General features: G+C 38.3%; 1 protein-coding gene across 5 annotated transcripts in view; it reads right to left on the bottom strand.

Annotated features, from left to right (window-relative positions):
• Nucleotides 1-17,532, bottom strand: part of Fhit (fragile histidine triad diadenosine triphosphatase) — a 1,445,121-nt gene that overhangs the window by 1,424,871 nt on the left and 2,718 nt on the right. The window contains exon 1 of one of the 5 annotated variants that reach the window (XM_058582094.1): nucleotides 7,608-7,671. The exons of the other annotated variants lie outside the window; for them this stretch is intronic. The gene's annotated coding sequence lies outside the window, so the exon portion shown is untranslated. Of the gene's footprint in view, nucleotides 1-7,607; nucleotides 7,672-17,532 lie in introns of those variants that run through there. 5 annotated transcript variants of the gene reach the window in all.

Here is a 17,532-nt window from a genome sequence, read left to right as displayed (position 1 = left end):
TAAAAAGAAGAGAAGAAAAGGCAAGACTGCCTTTAACAAAGGCAATATAAGATTTTCCAGATGTCAAATTAATCATACAATGAACTCAGCACTCTGTTAAGATTAAATTCCTTAAAACATATAAATTCCTTAAAGAATATAACTTTCTATAAGAGCGCACTATCCCTGAAGTGAGAATGAAGAACTTGGCTCTTTACCCAAATTAGAACATGAAAATATTTCATGATCAAAGCTAGGGGAGAGGGCTGGGGTGATAGCTCGGTGGTAGAGCACTTACCTAGCATGTGTGAGGCACTGGGTTCGATTTTCAGCACCACATATAAATAAATAAAGTTCATTGACAACTAAAAAAATATTCAAAAAAAGGTGGGGGAGAAGGACAAAACATGACCTTCAAAGAGCATAAGCCTACTTTGAAATTCTCTCTTCTTGGAAAATTCAGAATATTTCAGATACTGTCAACTACACACTGGAAGGCAGAGTTAAAATGTGCAGTAGGCCAGGCAGTAAGATAGGAAATTAAGACACATCTGCCTACTCCTATTAGTGGCATACTGCAGGGCCAGAATATCATGGTTTGTTTGGGCCTTGTTTGGCTAAAAGAAACAGGTCTCAAATAAAGCTAGAGAAGAGAATAAATAAAGTATGGAATATTCACATAATGGAACATTATACAGCAGTCAAACCAAATAAAGTAAGGTGCAGAACAATGTATATTGTACACTACTTTTTATATAAGAAAGGAAAATAATGTATATGTATTTTTTTCCTGTGTGCACTAAAAAACACAGAAGAGAAGTAAAAGGAATTAGCGATAGTAGCTACTCTAGAGGAGATGAGGACAGAGATGAGAGAATGGGAAGAAGAACAGGAGAAAAGGTTTACTTTATACCTTTTTGTGTTGTTGGGAAATTTGAACCAGATGAACAGGGTGCCTGTATGTGCATGTGGGCATGCATGCACGCGCGCGTGCGAGCACACACACACACCCACACACACGCACACACACACACTTAATTCTGTTAAAAACAAAGAGCTAAAAAGACTATAAGAACTCTCATTGCTGGTAGTAGTAGAAAGTAGCACATTTGAGGCTGGGGTTGTGTGTGCCTAGCATCTGTGAGGCACTGGGTTCGATTCTCAGCAGCATATATAAATAAATAAAAATAAAGCTCTATCAACAACTAAAAAAATATTTTAAAAAGAAAGAAAGTAGCACATTTGAAGAGGGCTATTTGGTGAAATTCTCCAAGGCCCTCAAGAACAGCCATTCCTAGACCCAGTGATTCCACTTTTAAAAGGAATTCATCTAAGGAAATAAGATATTCATACACACACGCACACACACACACACACTTATACACAACCATAAGAAGATGGTTCACTGCAGAATTGTTATATTTAAAATTCTGGAAAAATCTACATGTAAAATCATAGGAAATGAGTGAAGGAAATTATGAAGCATCCAAATCTGAGCAATGTGCAGCTATTAAAAACTGTGCTGTAAAATACATACTCTAGAAAAGTATTCAGTGATACAGAAATGTATTTAGACTCTGTTTTTTTAAAAAAAATTCATTAATTTTTCAGCCAGGCAAGGCAGTGCACACCTGTAATCCCAGCATTTCGGAAGACTGAGGCAGGAGGATCACGAGTTCAAAGCCAGCCTCAGCAACTTAGTGAGGACTAAACAACTTAGTGAAACCCTGCCTCTAAATAAAATATAAAAAAGGTCTAGGGGGCTGGGGCTGTAGCATTTGCCTAGCATGCATGAAGCACTGGGTTCGATCCTCAGCACTACATAAGAATAAACAGATGAAATAAAGGCATTCTGTCCATTTACAACTACAAAAAAAATTTTTTTTAAAGGGCTTGGGATGTGCTTCAGTGGTTAAGCATCCCTGGATTCAATCCCCAATACCAAAAAAAAAAAAAAAAGAATTCTTTTCAGTAAACCTTTTAAGCATCTATCAGGTTCTAGGCACAAATCTGGATGCTGGTTAAAAAGGTCAGTTACAGGCTAGGGTTTATAACAGTGGTAGAGCATTTGCCCAGCTTGTGCAAAGACCTAGGTTCCATCTCCAGCACCACAAAAATAAAGGCCAGTACACAAAAGGATAGAACAGGCAGTACAAAAAAGGATAATCCCACTTTTCTGTGCATTTATAACTAGATTATTTGTGTATATATGGAAATGAGAGTAATAATTACCTGTGAGATTACAAATTAAATGTATTTTTGATAAGGAACATATATTTACTTATGTTGTCTTAAATCACAATAAGAGAAACAGGAACAACTTCAATGGATCAGGCTAACAACTCCCAGGATCAAGATATATATCTCATTCATCTCTCTTGTCTATCATTCCTTCTAGGAAGGATAATGCTAGCTTCAGCCACAGCCATTCCATGACCATGAAGGAAAAGCCCAGAGCACTGCAGAAATGCTTTCCACATCTCTGACCTGCTGAATAGCCACCTGTTTCTGATTTTGTTGTTGTTGTTGTTGTTGTTGTTATACAGAAGGAAAAGAAAAAAATCCTCTTTTTTTTTTTTTTTTTAAGCCATCCTAAATCAGATTTTCTGCTACTTGCAGCTAAAGACATTCTGGCATACTTAATAATACATAACATGTATTATGGAAACATATTAAGTAATAGTGTTTACTAATATAATAAATAAAACATGGCAACATACTAACATACTAAATAATACATGGCAGGTCAAGTCTGGCACAAGCAAATCAACTCATTTGTTTTGATCAACCAGAAGAGCTTGAAGACTGAGAGAGTTAACTGTCCCATAAGCTTCCAGCTTTACAGTCTCTTCTCTGAAGCTCCAGGGAAGCAGAGCCCAGTGGAAGCAGTTAGTGAGGATTCCATGTCTACAGGGGATCCCTGCCTGCAGCAAAGGAAAACCAGGGGATCCCTCCCTGCAGCAAAGGAAAACCAGGCAGATGCTACCATAACAAACAGTGTGGCCCAGCACTGCCACTTATGAGAATGTATCCTAAAAAAAGAATCATGGATGTGATTACACACATATACAAATATTCTCTATTAATATATGTCAGGAAAAAATGATGGGGAAAACTAAATGTTAAAACAATTGGGAAATGTTACAGCAGAAAATCCATGTTCTAACAGGGATAAACCATGGAAACAGTGATGACCTGAGAAAATGCATATGAGTGACAACAGGTAACAAAACTATTTATAAAGCATGATCCCAGTTTAGAAAACTAAGAAAACAAATACATACATGTAATTTTTAAAAAGGCTAGAAAGGGCCTATCCTGAAACATAAACAGTGCTATCATCTAAGAGTGTAATGGCAAAGAGATTATTTCTATATCTTTTAAATCTAAAATTTCTTATGCAGCTACCAAGAGGTTTTGTTTGTTTGTGGTGCTGGGGATAGAACCCAGGGCCTCACGAATGCAAGGCAAGCATTCTACACTGAGCCACATTCCAGCCCTATTTTTTTTTTTTAATAGCACCTTCTCATAGATTATTCTGAGCTCTCTGATCAAGATGTTGGACTCATTTGACACCAGATATTTGTTTAATATCTTCCTGTAGATTCAATGGAGTTAATGAGAAACAATTTATTTTTGTGTTTTCAAAATAGACTGATGCTAACAGCTGCAAACTAGTCTACAGAAAATGATTTAAAAAGTTTCATGTTTCTAAGTGAATTTGCATTATATAAATGCAGTATGTTTTCTTTAATTCCATAAATATAGTTTTGATGTTGCCAATTTGAGAAAAATATTGATGTTTCCTTAAATAAATCTATTCTATATTGAAATTCATCAACTTACTTGGAATTGAATGATCTCAAAAACAATAAAAACAAATGTTAATTTGCTGCCATTGATAAAAAGCAAGTCCATTTATATTGTCTTTGTCCATTAGACTTCATTATACAGAGGAAGCAACTACTAAGAAGATATACCATCTAAAGAAATCAGCTGACAGAGTTCAAACTCCCTGGATGGATGGCTTGGATTCATGTCTTTGCCCTACCGCTTACCAGCTGGGTGCCCTTGAGAATTTACTTAACTTCTCGGAGCTTCAGTTTTCTCCACTACAAAACAAGGATAATAACAGTCTCTACTTCAGAGAGTTGCTATGTGAATAAAATGAGAGAATTCATGCAAAGCCCTTGATTTCATGCTTGGCCCATACTAATCCAATAAAATGTAAGGTATCTCCTAACTTGCTTTCAACTCCTGATCATGAACCTGAAAAAGCAGATTTTAAGGAAGCCTCAAAATCCTGGTTTGAGAAACAATGTTTGATATTTAACTTTTAAGTACAGATTTAACATCATTTACTTAGCATTCCCTATAATAAATGAGATGTTTAAGGAAGTGTTGGGTCTTTGAACTACCAGAAATATTCAGCATATGTATTTGAGAAGGTTACTATACTATACACCTCATATTATCTAGTTCTTTCATAAAAAGCACTATTATATTCAAGGTATTGTGAGCGATTATAAAAATGATAGATAGGGGCTGGGATTGTAGCTCAATGTTAGAGCACTTGCCTTGCATGTGTGAGGCACTGGGTTCGATCCTCAGCACCACATAAACATAAACAAACAAAACAAAGGTATCATGTCCATCTACAACCAAAAAAAATTTTTTTTAAGTGATAGATTTGGGCTGGGATTGTGGCTCAGCGGTACAGTGCTTCCTTAGCACAGGCGGGACCTGGGTTTGATACTCAGCACCACATAAAAATGAAGGCATTGTATTGTGTCCATCTACACCTAAAAACTAAATATTAAAAAAAATTTTAAAAAAATAATAGATTATTGCTAACATGTATTTACTGCCTACTGTATACCAGTTTTCATGTATTATCTCATTTATTCCTCCAACTAACCAATGAGGTAGGTTTTTTTGCCATCCCTAGTTTCCAAATGAGGAAACTGAGGACAAAGAGACAGAAAAGTGCTAAGTCAAGATATTATATTATATATATATATATATATATATATATATATATATAAAATAACTGTTATAGTTTATACATTAGGTATCCCCCAAACGCTCATGTGTGAGAGAATGCAAGAAGGCTTAGAAGTGAAATGATTGGGTTATTAGAGCCTTAACCCAATCAGTATATTAACCCCCCCCCCCATAGGATTAACTGAGTGGTAACTAAAGGCAAGTAGGGTGTGGCTAGAATAGGCGGGTTATTAGGGGCATGCCTTTGGGGTATACATTTTCATCTGGTGAGTGAAGTATCTGTGTGTCATGTCCTACCCTCCCTCCCCCCGACGCTTTCTGATCATGTCCTGGGCCACTTTCTTCCACCACACTCTTCCACCATGATGTTCTGCCCACCTCAAGCCCTGAGGAATGGAGCTGACTTTCTGAATGGACTGAATAGACTGAGACCTCGGAAACCATGAGCACCAAAATAAACCTTTCCTCCTCTAATTGTTCTTGTCAAGTCTTTTAGTCACAGCAGTGAAAAAGCAGACTAAACCAATAACACACTATACAATATTATGATATAATAACAGCAATAACAATATCACAGCATCATCATTTAATTCCTGTGACATGACAGATGCAATATCAGATACTCTCCAAACATCCTCTCTTGTGTTTAAAACAACCCTGCACTATTCCTACTTAATGGATGAGGAAGCCAAGGACTTAAGTGAATTACCTATGATAACACAGGGTCCCAGAGTCAGCTATGGCAGAATTACCCTCTGCAGAAGGCAAGAGAAATGCTCATCAGAGCCCAGATCTTCACTCATATCACATGATATTGAAGAAGAACAGGAATTCAGAATGATCAGACCCAAGCCCTGGCTTCATAGATGTAGAAAGGGAGGACCAGCAAGAGGAAGAGATTTGTGCAAGGCATTGGGAGAGCCAGAAATAAACTCTAGGTCTCCTGATTGTCAGTACTATGCTCTTTTGGCAACATAGTGAGTCCTTCTCATGTTGAGCTGGTTATTTCACATCCTGTGGAAACAGAAACAGAGAGCCCATCCACATCAGAATGATGGCAGCCACCTGTCCTCTCTCCCTGCACTCCCTCCTGACCCTGGAGACTCTAGCATGTGCTTTCTGGAACATTCAGAGCTGCAGCACCATGAATCACTGAGAAGAGCTGAGAAGCCTGGGGAGAGAGCCCCCAAGGACAACAGGAAGCACCCATGTGCTTTCATGATCTGCCAGTGGTCCGTTTCCATTGCGATTCTCCTGAAATAGAATTCAAGATCAAGGGACAAGGAGGGCTTGCTCGGATACATGTGTGTCTCTTTTGTTGAGATAAAACACAACAAAACCCAAGTCTTTGAAAACATGATCTGAATCAGCAAATCACCTGAATTTTTTTTTTATTTAATGCATATTTTTCTTAGTTTATATATTGGATAAAAATAAACTGTCTCATACAGATTTTTTTAATACAGCTTTGGGGAAACTGAATTTAAAATGTACCTAACATTATGTAATCCTTGAAATACAACAGTTATTTACTCTGCTTTGATTTCTAAGCTTTCTCTTTGATGACAAATATTAATATTTATCATTTTTCTGATGTTGGACTAATGAGAATCTTAAGTGTTTATGAGAAGGCATTTAAATATTACAGTACTGTGGATGTATTTGTTTTCTGATTTATATTCCAGTCTTTTACATCAACCAGCACTTATTTTTTTTCTTTTTTTTTTTTTTTTGCTAAATTCTGGGTTGTTGTTCATCAACATTTTAATATATTTTACATACTCAAAACTGACATTCTCTATGTTTATTTGATGACCAAAGTGAATATGAGACTTCACCATGTAACATTGTACAGATAAAAGGCTAGTTTTGATTTTCAAAGTGAAAACTAGCATATACATATAAGAATTAGCCTGCAATAAGAGATAGGCAGATTTAACAACACCAATTTCAGATAATATTTGTTGAGGGCTCACTATGTGCCAGGCACTATGTGGGGCATTATTTACATCAACGATTTTACTTATCTTTACAATAACTCTAAGAGCTTGGTAGTATTGTCATCTCCATTTTCCAGAAAGTGAGGTACACAGAAGTTGAACACTTCACTCAAGATAACACAGTAAATGAAAAGCAAAGCCAGCAGTCAGTCCTCAGAGCCAGATAATAAGCTCCCCGTTATGCCTTCCCCTTAAGAGTCTCTCCTTGACTCTCCAGCTTTTGAAAATTCCTATTATTTGCGCAGTACAAATAGCCAATCTGCATAGAGTATCCGCCTTCAGGATAAAACCAGGAGATCAACTTTCAGATCTTGATGGCAACAATGAGATAAAATTTGTTCTATCAGAGGCCATGCATTTTTCTATGTACAGACACAGAGCCATGAAAAAGACCAGCAATGTCCCTGTCCTCCTGGAGCTAACTTTCTAGAGAGGGAAGAAAGACAATATTAATATAATAAACAAGGTAATAAATCCAATGAGGAGGAAATGGGAGGCTAAGCAAGCTCAGAGAAATCTTAAGAAAGGTTGAAGTCTAGGACTTGTGTAGATTCACTTGCCTCTACACCCCACATGTCTAACATATAAAATGTCATAATTCTAACATGTAAAATTGTATATTACCTCTTCTTTCCACTAATCAATAGATCCCAAACTGTTCTTCCTCAGTCCTTTTCATTCTGTCCATCTACACCCTCCAGCAAGGGCTTTGCTCTTGATTATCAGTGCCATAAGGCTGAGAAGTCAGATCAGGAAGGATATGCACTTGACAGCACATCCAGAGCAGATATAACAAACACTGAACAGAAGCCAGATAAAGGAAATAAGAAGGAACTGTTAGATACATAGAACCTGGTGTCTGATGAGCAGGTTAACAGGCCTCCGAAGCAGCCTATGAAAATACTACCTTAGAGAGGAATCATCCAAGACTGTAACTGATGTTCCGGCAATATGGAATGACAAAGAAGTCTAAGAGCAGATTCTCAGTAAAGAAGTAAGCCAGGAAAGAAGGTCTGGACATCAAAGAACAAGCCTCCAACCACAGTACCAAAATTCAGGAATAGGACCATTACCTAGATAATTAAACCCCAACTCCATACCTTGACTCCAAGGCCCTAAGTAACTTGGGCATTGCCTATATGGCCAATCTCATTGGTGCCAGTCCCCACTTTAATACCTACAGTCCAGCCACAGAGATCTTTTTTCATCCCTTTGAGTAGGCAAGCTCCTTCCCATGTACCAGCTCTTCACATGGCTGGCTCTTTCTCATCCATTACTCAGGCCTATGCTTAAATATCAGCACCCTCTCTTATCCTTTTATTAGGTCTCTGCTCAAATCACTGGCCATTTTGTCTAAATAGGTTACCCACCCCTTTCACTACCATACTACTTCACAATCATCCTTCTTGAACTTGGCATTCTATAATAACAAGTGTCTGCTTACGTGTTTCCCATCTCTTCCATTATACCCCATAAGGGCAGGCACTGTGCCTGCCTTATTTATTGATAAATACCCACACTTAGCCCAGTGTCTGACCTACAGGAGGCCTCAGTACATGCTTGCTGAGAAAATAAACGATAAATAACAGAATGACTCATACCCAAAGAGACTGGCAAGAATATAGCTGGGGATTTAGGATAGAAATTGGGGTACCAGGCAGGTCAGGTTGCCAAGGCATGTATTGAGTCACATTGAGACCACAGCAGAGCCTGGGTTCAGCCACAATCAGAAGAGCATTGAGGCCCTTGGGTTTCAAGGTTAGAGCAACCTTCAGTATCAAATCAGATTTGTGCCTGGGCCTGTCACCAAAGTATTATACCACACTCCATCTGCCTACTTGATGTAACCAAGATCCCTTCCCCTTACCTACCAATACACCTAATGGGGACCATATACTGCTCCTACCACACTGACAGTCTACTGCCAAGAACTCACAGAAACATAGCCAAACCCTATTAGTAGAAGCTACTTGTGTAGACCCCTCAAATCCACTGCTTAGTATTCATAGTAATGAGACTAGCTAATATGAGCCAAGGCCTTCATATATCCAATATTATTCAACCCTCACATTCATAGGCCATTACTATTATAAATCCCTATTTTAAAGCTGAGGAAACTGAGGCTTAGCCAAGAAATTTGTCCAAGCACATGCATCTGGTAATTAGAAAAGCACATGTTTTGGATTTAATGGATATGAACCTCTGAGCTCAACAATAATAAAAATGTAAAACATAATAGCTGATTAAAATAGCTAACATTTACCAAGTATTTACTTGAAAGGCACTATGCTGACAGATTATCCCATCTAATTCAGACCTACCCATAAATTGGGTATTAAATACATTTTTCAGAGAAAAATAAAACTCTGAAAATAATAATCCTCACCCTATAATATAGTGATAGATAGGCAGACAGAATTTGGAAACTCTAAACAACTCTACTCATTACTTTAAAACAGAAGACATAAAGATCTAGAACACTGTTATTCCAAGGGGGGACCATGAACTAGCAGCTCATGCAACACCTACGAGTTTGTTGGAAATGCAGAAGCTTCTGGTCTCATCAGGACCCTTGCATATAGTTCTAGCCAGTCCTTCACCCACAGGAGTTGGACCCAGCTGTTCTATCTGCACCAGGAAGCCAAACACAGCTAATTCCTCTAGGCCAGTAAAACCTTGGACTGTTGCCTTGTGGAAGTTCAAGAGCCCAGAGGAAGTCTTAGATTACAGGAAGCTTTATCCCCTACTCCAAGGAGCCAAGAGTGGGCCTCAGCTGCAGATTTATCTGTGGCCACTGGCTACTGAAGCTTCCTGACCTTGTTTCTACCCACTAAGCCAGCAGAACCTAACAACTGGGATTTCAAACTGCAGTACTCACCTGTTGTTTTTATACCCTGAGTATCATTTCCCCCTCTTCTGAAAGTATCAATACCTCCATTTGAATAGGGTATCACTATGGTTTGGGTATGAGGTGTTCCTCAAAAGCTCATGTATGAGATAATGCAAGAATTCCGATGAAATGTTCAATTATGAGAACTATAATCTGACTGGTGGATTAATACACTTGAATGGATTCACTGGGTGGTAACTACAGGCAAGTAGGGTGTGGCTGGAGGAAGTAGGTCACTGGGAGCATGCCTTTGGGGTTTATATTTTGTCCCTGCCACCTCCCATAAACACATCTCCCTCCCTCCCTCCCTCCCTCCCTGCGCTCGGGCTCTCTCTCTCTCTCTCTCTCTCTCTCTCTCTCTCCTAGTGGTTGTTTCCTGGGCTGCTATTCTCTGCCTCATCTTGGTCCCAGAGCTAATGGAGCCAGCTGACCATGGATTGAACCCCTGAAACTAGGAGCCAAATACTTTTGCTCCTCCAAATTGTCCTTGAAAGGTAGATTGCTCACAGCAATGCAAAGCTGATTAAAACAGGCTGATTAAAACAGGCGTCTCTCTGTATATCCATGCCAGATATGCAATTCCATGTACATCAAAGTACATGTGAATGGTACCTTTGTTGCTGAGCAATGAGGCATCCCTGCCTATTTCCTTTAGATGAACCTCTCTTCTCCAGGGGTGGGCATATTCCCCAAGACTGGCCAGTCACAGAATCCCCTCCCACTGGGTGCAGAAATAATTCCAAGAGGTTGGCATATGACATGAGGAAGTCCTTCAACCCTTTTTAAATATTGGGATATTATGGGTGTATTTCAGCCCATAAAATTGAGTCTGTCTAAATTTGGTGAGAGAAGAACCCTGGTAACTTAAAATAATATATTATATCTGCTATATCTCATATTAAGAATAAAATGAGGGGCTGGGGTTGTGCCTCAGTGGTAGTGCACTTGCCTAGCATGCATGAGGCACTGGATGTGATTCTAAGCACCACATACAAATACAGAAAATAAAGGTCCATCAACAACTAAAAAATATTTTTAAAAAAGATTAGAATGAGGCTCCTTTGCCTCCTAAAAGAAATTTATTTACCCCAATTATAGTGCCCAATTCTTTACATAAATTTGACCTGTATGGATATCTTTCTAACCAGTTATTTGTGGCCATGGCTAAAAGGTGAAATCACCCAGAATGGGTCCCATTTAGATCAAATCGGGCGCTTGGGGAGTTTGTGCAAGCCTTAGTACCTCAATTTCAACTACACTGGAGTGTGACCACCTGTTTCTCTAAAATATCCACCTATGATTTTTGAATAACTTATAGTCTGTACCTCAAGGGAGTTCCAAATTAGTATACAAAAGTCAGTAAAAATAAGACCTACCGCTTTCATATGATATAGTGACAGAGACTTAATTTTAATTACACAGATGATTGTAAAAACACAAACTTTCCCTCCTCTTCCACCAGCCACCTTTTTGTTGCTATGTTCCTCTTCCATACCCTCTGCATTTATCCTCTCTCTGGTCCCTGTTCTCTCCTGGATTACTACCTTTTCTCTCACCAGGCTCATTCCTGGGAGAGGTTAACAGGAGTTATCAGTGCTTCAGGGTTAAAAACAACCTTATTCTAGCAGGTTCCCACCCCTCCCTCCATCTGTCCTCAGGCTCTGACTCCATACATAAACTGCCTGGCACTGGTTGAACATCCCCTGGCTCACGCAAGCAGATAAGTGTCCTTTAGGTAATGCAGTGTGAAGAAAGTAGCAGAGGGTTTTGTTTTTGTTTTTAAAACTGAACATACCAGAAGACTTCAAGATGTTTAGAAAATGAAAATTTTGTTGTTCCCACACACCACAAACTTCACTGATTAAGTAACTATAGACTGTAGTCTCCCTTCAACTGAAATATGCATGCATTAAGCCTCATGAGGGAGTACTGATACTTCAAAATTATCTATGATGGTTTTTAACTCCGGTAACTGTAAGTGTGAGAAACTGGAAAATATACTGAATTTTAATAGAATTCTGATTGTTAATAGAAAGAGGAAAATCCATAACAAGGATGCTAATAAACACATAAGAAGACTGAGTCTTTAATTTCCAGAAAACTGTCAATGAACCTTTTGTGAACTTGAACACCTTGTCAATTTTCTCTTCCACCCATACTTATTCATTACAAGAAAACACTGGCATACCTACAAAATGCCCCTAATATATGTAATTTTTAACTGTATTAAACCCTTTAGCAACAACATTCTTTTCCCCACTCTCTTTTGCTCTCTGTGGAGTCAACAACTAGAAAAATAAATCTACCACATTGTGAAATAACCTTGTGGTAAGTAGAGAGGCTTAGAAAATGAGATTATGGTGTGGGGTAATATAAATTCAGGCTAAGAAAGCTCCTGAACCTTTGACATTAGGTTTTACATACAAATACTCAAACAAATATAAGTGCACTCATTTTCTGTGAAGGAAAAAAATCTTAAAAGAAAGAGGAACTAAACGGGATCAGAATCTGCCACTCCCAAAATATGCCACTTTAGCATCAGGGTTGTTTTGAGCCAGACACAGGGAAAAATAAATAAATAAAACAACTCTGCCCTCCCCCATCTAGCTAAAAACAGGGCATAAATTTCCCTCAGCAAAGGAGACATATTTGTAAAGGTGGTCCTGGCTCCCTCCCAGAGACCAGAAAGGAGTCTTATCTACATAGGGAACCTTACTAGAAACAACCTTTTGTTCCTAGCCATCTTCTCCCAGCTATGCCACACCACTTTTTTCTTTGTCTAGTTTCTCTCCACAGGGCACAGAAGCTCCAAGGTCTGCCCATGGGTTTGGAGTCTTCTTTCCTATGAAGGCCTCCATGTAAATACATAACAAACAGTTTCTCCTCTTAATCTGGCTTTTGTCAGTTTCGTCTCCAGGGCCCGGGAGCAGAACCTAGGAGGATACAGAAAAGATATTTTTCCTCCCCTACAGTCTCCAATATATTATGAATAATCCAGAAAATTAAAGGTGTTTAATCAAATTAGCCTCATTATTATTCTGCCCTGAAATGGAGAGTGGGATAACTATTTTTTAAAAAGAAAGAAACCAAACTTTATAATAGGCAGCTTAAGTAGTTCATTTCAAGCTATTGCCTTAGAATGTAAGAATAGTATTAGTAAAAGTGGGTTGCATTTTACCGGAACAATCCTTTAAACCTTTTCCATAATACTGTCATGGGCCATGAAAGTTTCTTTTGAACATAGCTTTAATGGGTTTACCCTTTCCCCTCCAGCTATGAAGAATGAAACAAACTAAATACAAGAAAGAGAGAAACAAACTGAAAGTTGATATAAGGAAAATCCTGATACAGGTAAACAAAGCCAGAGATACAAGAGCTTCCCCACCCTCAAACATAACTCAGGGCACAACCTGTTGTTAGTTCATCAAATTGCACAAGAGCTCGGTGAGGGGCCATTTCACCTCTTTCACTCCCAAAGCCTTCAAACTGCCACTTTCTAGATATTTCATTTCCCTCTGAGGCCTTTACCTATTTATACCTGATTCATTTCACAATATTCTGTTGTTAGCATTGGTGACTCTCAGTTCTAAATGTACTTTGAAATCACCTGAGAGACTTAAAAAGGAAAATACCAGCACCTACCTCCCCTCACCCCCTCTAATTTGATCTATTTGGATAAGACTAGCCCCAGGTGATCTAATTGTAGCCAGCACTGAGAACCACTGGTTGGTAAGCAATCCAAATAGATTAATATTACATAAAAAATGAATTTCCATAAGAAGGGAAGATAACTTAAACTCCTACCTTAATAATCAGATATAACATGTTACTTTAAGGATCATAGATTCTTCCTTGAATTTAGAGAGACTCAACTGCACGGTGTGACGTACATCTATTTTCCCATGACAGGGTTCATTACATTATACCCCAAAATATTTAAAGCAAAGGAATTTGAAAAAGTTACAGAAGCAAGAAGGTTCTTCCTCCCTCCCTTTCCTGGAAGCAGGTCATAAAACCCTGGAAGGATTTTATGACCTTCCCATGAAACAGGGCATAAGACCTCTCATAAGAAGTGTCCTCCCTACACCGAAAGAAAAAGAATATCTTGCTCTCTGGAAACAAGGGTGATAGCAAAGAATCTAAACAAAGAGCCCATGTTATATTTCCTCCAGTTTACTAACATTAGATCAGACTTTAAAAATCTAATCAGACTTCTTCATAATTATCTCATTTTTATCAAAGTGAGCATGAAAAATACACAGGTTTACCAATTTATTCAGGTCTTCATTTCCTCATGAAGACTCCCATGTTTCACAAAAATTTTATGAAACAAATTTATATTCTTTTCTCGTACTAATCTGTCTTTTGTCATAAGTCTAGGATGAGTGAGAAAAAAAATAGTTCTCCTCCCTTGTATCCGTAATACCCAAGCATTTACAAAGGAAGAAAAAAAGTATCAGAAATGATATATGGGAGGTAAACAAAAATAGTAGAATTAAAAGTATTCATATATTACACTCAACATTCAAAATATGATAAAGAAATATAAAGCATATGCATAAAGTTGTGATTTTATTAACAATAATAACAGTAAAATCAAAAGCTACCATTTATTGAATGCCAGCTACTATGTTAAGTACTTTCCAGTGAGGGTTACCTCATTGAAAACTTAAAATACTCCTCAGCAGTTAGAATTATTACTTCCATTTCATATATGAGAAAATTGAGGCAAGATTAGGACACTTTCCCCAGAGTCACACAGATAATAACTCATAAGGCCAAGAGTCCATTCTCTTAACCACTATTATCTCTCACCTGGGCAACTCAAGCATCTTCTAAATACTTGCTACTCAAAATAAAGTACATGAACTAGCAGCATTATCCTATTAGAAATAGAAATACTAACTCTTTGTTCCATTTCAGATCTTTTGAATTAGAATCTACATTTTAAAAGCAGCAAGAGATTCATATGCACATTAATGTTCAAGTACTGTCCTACCAGGTATTTCCACATCAACCATTAACTTTCACAAATTTACTATCCATACCTCATCTATCTTCCAAAAAAAAAAAAAATCCAAACATTTCATTTCCCCACTTAAGACTGATAAATGATTTCCTAAATGTACTTGGAACAAAATCCAAAATTCTTTTAAGATGTAAATAACTAGCTTGGGCATGGTGGCACGTGCTTATAATTCCAGTAACTCTGGAGGCTGAGTAAGGAGGACCACAGTTTAAGACCAATCTGGGCAAGGTAGGGAGATCCTGTCTTAAAATAAAAAATAAAATAAAAAGTGCTGGGGATATAGCTCAATGGCAGAGTGCCCTCGGGTTTTATCCCCAGTACCTCCCCCCCACACACACACAAAATACAAGTAACCAACTGTGCATATTATCACCCATGCTTGCCTCTGCAGCCTCATCTCACCACTTCCTCCAGCCATTGATTTTTATACCACAAGCACCCAAACCTCTTTCTGCTCATCAAATCCCAACATCTCCTTTCTTTCCTTACTTCTTCCACTGCTAGAACATACCAGCACTCACCACCATTATCACTTCCCTGTTAGCTATATTCATTGCTCTATCACCATCATATACGGTGGTATCTGGCAGAGCCAGAAGCAAGAAGAATGTGCTGGATACAAGCACATTTAGGATGCCGAGGGCCTCTGCTGTTTCCTTTGCCCATCTGCTCTTTGTTTCTGCCATGATCCTCATTGTTGTTCCTCCTCCCTCCCTTGGCCTTTCCATCACCTTTTGCTGTGATTTGGATCTGGCATGTCCCCCAAAAGCTCGTGGGTTGAAAGCTTGATCCCCACTGCAGCAATTCCAAGAAGTGGTGCTTGAGGAAGTAATTGGATCACAAGGGCACTGACCTCATGAGTGGATTAAGCCATTGATAGCTGAATGGACTACTGGAAGGTAATGGAAACTATAGGCAGGTGGGGCATAGTTGGAGGAAGTAGGTTACTGGGAATGTACCGTTAGGGACTATATCTTGTTGCTGGCCCCTTGTTCTCTCTCTCTCTCTCGCTCTCTCTCTCTCTCTCTCTCTCTCTCTCTCTCTCTCTCTCATTCCTGGCTATCATGAGCTAAGCAGCTTTCCTCTGCCACACCCTTCCACCATGATGTTCTGCCTTACCTCAGCCCCAAAGTAACAGAATCAGCCAACCATTCACTGGGATCTCTGAAACCAGGAACCAAAATAAATCTTTCATTCTTTAATTTGTTTATGTCAGGTATTTTGGTCACAGCAATGAAAAGCCATCTAACACACCCCTTTACAGAAACTCACCTCCTATCTACAACCTCATAGCTACTGAAGTTGTCAGCTTCAGAAAGAAGCACTACCATGTCCATATGAGTATATCCCCTAAATTATTCACCAGCAGGGTGACAACTGTTTCCCTTCATCCTGAGGATCCTGGGATGGGCCCAAGTCCTTCCTAGAGGTAGAGAGAATATCTCACTGACAGAAGTAGGCTTCTTTTCAACCCAAGATTCAAAATCTTTCAACATCAGGGACCTCTCAACAGACAGAACCTAGCCGAAAACTTCACAATCACCCTGCCCACAAAGGAAAACATCACTATGCTAACAAGATGGGTTAGCAAGAGTTGTGACAAACTTCATATATTAAATGTTATGACTAAACTTGCTACTAAGAAAACAAATGGCAAATTATTCTATAAAATAGATATCTGGCTTAAATTTTAATCTCGAGTAAATACAAATTTTCATATACAAAATGACATTAATAATGAAAAACAAGAGCTATTATTTATCTATTTACTGAAATCTATTGAGAATCCAACAATATGCTCAAAGTTCAAATACTTTCTTCTTTACCACCATTCCATGAAGCGTGAATGGTTATTATCCCCATTTCACAGAGAGGAAACCAAGCCTAAAATAAGTCTAAGAGAAAGCTAAGATCTAAAATCACAAGCCTCCACATGACCAACCCCTAGTGCTTTTCTGTTATGTTTTGCTATTTAGAGAGCTTTTTCATCTAAGAAGTCAGAGACATGGACATGTCCAGAGAGACAGACCCTTGGAGGGGGACCTCAAAGGCTGAGATTTTCTTCAGCAATGTAGACGCTGAAAGGAAAGTAACCTCCTACATCTTATATTTCAAAGCTGCATTTCTACATTAAAAGAGAAAACTGAAATTCAAGGAAAAGATGTGGGAAGAGAGCTCAAGGGTGCTTATGAATGCAATTCCACAAATACATTTTCAGTATCTTCTAGTGGTCAGGCAGTGTGCTGGAAGCTGAGTTATCATTGTCACTTAGTAGAATGCTGGGTGACACGGCTTGATGGGGAGAATTCTTGCATAGTGAATCTTTCAGGAATGTTTAGTCAATAATTTACACAACTGTTATGTTATTATCTAATTATGTAGAAATCATCATTCATAAAGGAAAAGTGAGAGTTACTAGCTTATTATCTGTGAATACATAATTGAAGGGCATATGTATGTTTTAAAATCAAAGTTTTGTATGATTCAAATACCTCTTGTACATTTCTGATACCTTATATCAGAGGGTTAGATTTTAATATCTGTGAATGCAAATACAGTATCAGATTGTGTTATCAAGTATCTGAAAGAACAAAATGGAAAAATATGGACAGCCAATACAAGGCTAATTC

Source organism: Marmota monax, unplaced genomic scaffold, assembly GCF_021218885.2.
Source record: "Marmota monax isolate L192 unplaced genomic scaffold, Marmota_monax_Labrador192_F-V1.1 WCK01_AAM20220418_F8-fsc00042, whole genome shotgun sequence".
In the NCBI taxonomy this organism is placed as follows: domain Eukaryota; kingdom Metazoa; phylum Chordata; class Mammalia; order Rodentia; family Sciuridae; genus Marmota; species Marmota monax.
Note: the sequence above shows the minus strand (reverse complement) of the source record. Positions and strands in the feature narration are given on the sequence as shown.